We start from the raw sequence: 4,483 nt of genomic DNA, 5'->3' as shown, positions 1-4,483 counted from the left end.
TTTCAGGGAACTTGTTAGGGAACATTAGTAACATCTCAGGGAACATTTCAGAGAACATCTCTGGGAATATTTCAGGGAACATGTCTGGGAACACCTCTAGTAACATTTCAGGGAACGTCTCAGAGAACATTTCAGAGAACATTTCAGGGAATATCTCAGAGACCATTCTTGGGAACATTTCAAAAAACATTTCAGTGAAAATCTCAGGGAACATGTTAGGGAACATTTCAGAGAACATTTCAGGGAACATATCAGAGAACATCACTGGAAACATCTCAGAGAACATTTCAAGGAATGTTTCAGGGAACATCTCAGTGGACGTTTCAGGGAACTTGATAGGGAACATTAGTAACATCTCAGGGAACATTTCAGAGAACATCTCTGGAAATATTTCAGGGAACATGTCTGGGAACACCTAGTAACATTTTAGGGAACATCTCAGTGAACATCCCTGGAAACATCTCAGGGAACATTTCAGGGAACATCTCAGTGGACGTTTCAGGGAGCTTGTTAGGGAACATTAGTAACATCTCAGGGAACATTTCAGAGAACATCTCTTGGAATATTTCAGAGAACATATCTGGGAACACCTCAAGTAACATTTCAGGGAACGTCTCAGGGAACATTTCAGTGAAAATTTCAGGGAACATCTCAGGGAACATTTCAGGGAACGTTTCAAGGAACGTTTCAGGGAACATCTCAGTGGATGTTTCAGGGAACTTGTTAGGGAACATTAGTAACATCTCAGGGAACATTTCAGAGAACACCTCTGGGAATATTTCAGGGAACATTTCAAAGAACATATCTGGGAATATTTCAGGGAACATGTCTGGGAACACCTCTAGTAACATTTTAGGGAACATCTCAGAGAACATCCCTGGAAACATCTCAGGGAACATTTCAGAGAACATTTCAGGGAACATCTCAGAGACCATCCCTAGAAACATTTCAAAAAAACATTTCAGTGAAAATATCAGGGAACATTTCAAAGAATGTTTCAGAGAACATCTCTGGGAATATTTCAAGGAACATCTCAGGGAACATTTCAGGGAACATTTCAGAGAACTTCTCTAGGAACATTTCAAGGAACATTCCAGGGAACATCCTTGGGAACATGCTTTAGCCTCATCTGTTCAGTCTGGACTATGAAGTCTTGTCTGGTTTTCCCTGAACAAGTTGAAGTTCAAACTCCCCACATCCCTGTGGGACTCATGAAGTTCTGGTCTGTCTTTGTTCCTCTCCACACCTCTGGTCATGACCTGCTGATCAGGACTGAAGAAACAAGAGCCAAGGTTAGAAGAGTATCAGAGCTGCTGCTCTGTCTCATCATCTCATTGAAGAGAGTCAGTTTAGGAGGTTCTGGCATCAGTTTGAAATGCCTCCTGGGTTCCTGTGGAGGTCCTGAAGACCCAAAACCCACTGGAGACCTCTGAGGTTCAGCTCTTCTCCAGCTTCTCCTTCTTTCTGATGAGGATTTCCTGCTTGGATGTGTGTCTGTAAGTATTGTTTTGGTTCTATTATATCATTAAATCATTTCCCCGAGTTTTATTAATGTTGTGATGTCCAACCATATACAACCATATTCAAATTGTATTATTTTTTTTAATCGTGAAATACACTTCCAAAACTAGAAGCAGATCTGATTAGATGTTCGGATCAGTTTGACTCCTTTGTTCTTGAAGATCCTGAACATGAAGTGATGGACAGCTGAAGGCCTGCTGACGATACACATAATTAAAAATGTCCGTTTTCAGTTTGRGCAGAATTTTTATTTTCTGCAACATTGTGCAGAAAATCTGCTGTAAGTGGTTCACAGCTTCACTCACAGGCCTGGGCTTTCATGTGCAGGAATCCAGGTTCACCCCTGATGTGTAGCCGAAGTTCGGCCTGCAGCTAAAACACACAGCGAGGTGTGTGTGTGTGTGTGTGTGTCTGTGTAAGAGGCAGTGTAAACTTTGAAGACATCATTTTAAGTTCAGAAATGCCCTCAGTGTCCAAAGTGGACAGACCTTCTGTCAGCAGGTTGGTTTAGGAGAACACACACACACACACACACACACACACACACACACACACNTTTAGCTGTTGTGCCTCCATTTATCAATTAGCTACATGTTGGATTCAAGTTAATGTGTGTTTAAATACACAGAATAACTGTGAAATTAAAAAAATGTTTAAAAAATGTTTATTTAACCAAAAATTTCACACACACAATTTGTCAAAAACAGCCTTGAAAAACCTCGTATGACTGCACTGAAAATCCTTCTAATCCTATTAAAACTGTTTTTAAATCTACTGAAATGATCCAAACTCTCACAAAGTAATAACTGGAGGTCTCTCCATGACTGATTGGTGTTTTGTGTCCATTTGATTCAAAATGGCYGCCACAGCTACCTTTGCAAACACAAAGCTCCTCCTCAGCGATTGGTCAGAAACGTCTGACTCCAGCTGTGTTTGTTCATTTTGAGGAMTAAGGGCCAGGAAGAGAGCAGGAGCACAAAGGAAAACACCCCCACCCTGTGCTTCTTCACTCCCACCTCCAGCTGTTATTTTTTAAATTTAAAAAATTCAATCAAATATCATCTCCTCGGCCCGTTTGGGTCCCTCAATCTCACAGAGCCACTTCTCCAACCCTTCACCGCCTGGCTTACGGAAATCCCAGAAATCCAAGCGGATGGTTAATGATGTCACAGGCTGATCCATTCCTGTGTCCGCCACGCTTCCGCTCAAATCCCCCACAGTTCCCATATGTGCTCCACGATAAGTCCCATCATGCCTTTCAGCTGACCCTCCTCGGCCCCCGTCATTCATCCCCTCTGTCTCCTCCTGAGCCTGGATTTGGACAAACCGGGGTGGGTTGGGAAGGGTTAATAGGAAGCTAAGATTTAGGAACTGAAGACGGAGGAGACGAGGACGTTTACCTCACCTTCAAAAACAAGAAGAGAGTCAAGAGGACCAGGACCGGGAAAATCCTTTTACTGGTCCGGTTGAAACTGGATACAGTTTACTTCTTCCACTGAAACTGTTTATGTCTCGAAACAGAACAAACCACTGAACCGTCAAAGATCCACAATTTTTACTTTACAAAAATGAGGTTCCACCATATTTGGACCGGACTTTGGACCCCATAAGGTGTACTGGTCCTGACAAGGTGGGTGATTACAGAAGAAGACAATATCAACCTGTGATGATGGGAAATAAAACAAACCACTCCCAGTCCACCTCTGGTTGGTCTTTAATTCCAAACTGACCCACGAATTAACAAAAGTAGAGACCTGAGTTCTCAGATCTGAGAACCCAGGAACTCAGACCTGGGAACTGGAACTCAGACCTGGGAACTCAAACCTGAGAACTCAGACCTGAGAACCTGAGAACTCAGACCTGGGAACTGGAACTCAGACCTGGGAACTCAAACCTGAGAACTCAGACCTGAGAACCTGGGAACTCAGACCTGAGAACCTGGGAACTCAGACCTGAGAACACAAACCTGGGAGCTCAGACCTGACAACTCAGACCTGGGAACTCAAACCTGGAATCTCAGACCTGAGAACTCAGACCTGGGATTTCAGACCTGAGAACTCAGACATAGGAACTCAGACCTGGGAACCCCTGGGGTCCTCCAGGAGGGGCTGGTGAGGATCACTGAGGAGACCATTGATCAGAGGACRTAAACGGTTGTGTCTAAATTCAGGGACTGGGTCCTCCGAAGACTGTCCAAATCCAAAGACTCCTCTGATGTGGCCCACAAATGAGTCCTCCTTTTTCCTCGATTTCAGGGACTGGTCCGATGGATCCTTCTCGGCCCACCATATCCCATAATGCATTGTGGGCCAATGCTTCTCTACTCGAGGTTTATTTTGTMGAGGACAGAACATTCCGGTTGGATCCGGTTATTTTTACTGTGACGTCCATGTTTTTAAAACCCTTCCCTCCACTGAGGTCCCTTAAGTTCAGACCATGTTTGTGGTTTTGGTTTTGTTTGTGGGCAGGCGAGTCACCCAGGACCTCTTTCAGCCTCCAACACTGCGGGGGAACTGGAGGGGGGGCACAGTGTGTGTGTGAATAATTGATAATAAGTAGATTTCAATGGGCTGAACACGTCCCCTCTGATGAGCCACCTGTCCATCAGCTCAGACCCTCCTGTCGTTGGGGCTTCAGCTGCTGATGGATCACAGACGGAGGGGATGGATCGAGAAGTGGAATGAAGGTATGAACGCCGGTGGAAACGAGGCCGCTCTCCTCGCACCTGGAGGGGCTAACTTTCCTCTTCAGACCTCGTGAGCGTCAAACCCAAAGCGAGTCTGGAGCAGAACTGCGTGAACTGGGTCTGAGTCGGCCCAGGAAAGTGGCTAAAAAGCTTTGAGGAAGCTGCTGACCGAGGCACTCGTGTGGCTCAGCTCGCTCAGGTGGCTGCCAGCGCTTTACCTTCCTGACGCTAGGTGTGTGTGTGTGTGTGTGTGTGTGTGTGTGTGTGTGTGTGTGT

The sequence above is a fragment of the Austrofundulus limnaeus genome, unplaced genomic scaffold (assembly GCF_001266775.1).
Source record: "Austrofundulus limnaeus strain Quisiro unplaced genomic scaffold, Austrofundulus_limnaeus-1.0 Scaffold832, whole genome shotgun sequence".
Lineage (NCBI taxonomy): Eukaryota > Metazoa > Chordata > Actinopteri > Cyprinodontiformes > Rivulidae > Austrofundulus > Austrofundulus limnaeus.
Note: the sequence above shows the minus strand (reverse complement) of the source record.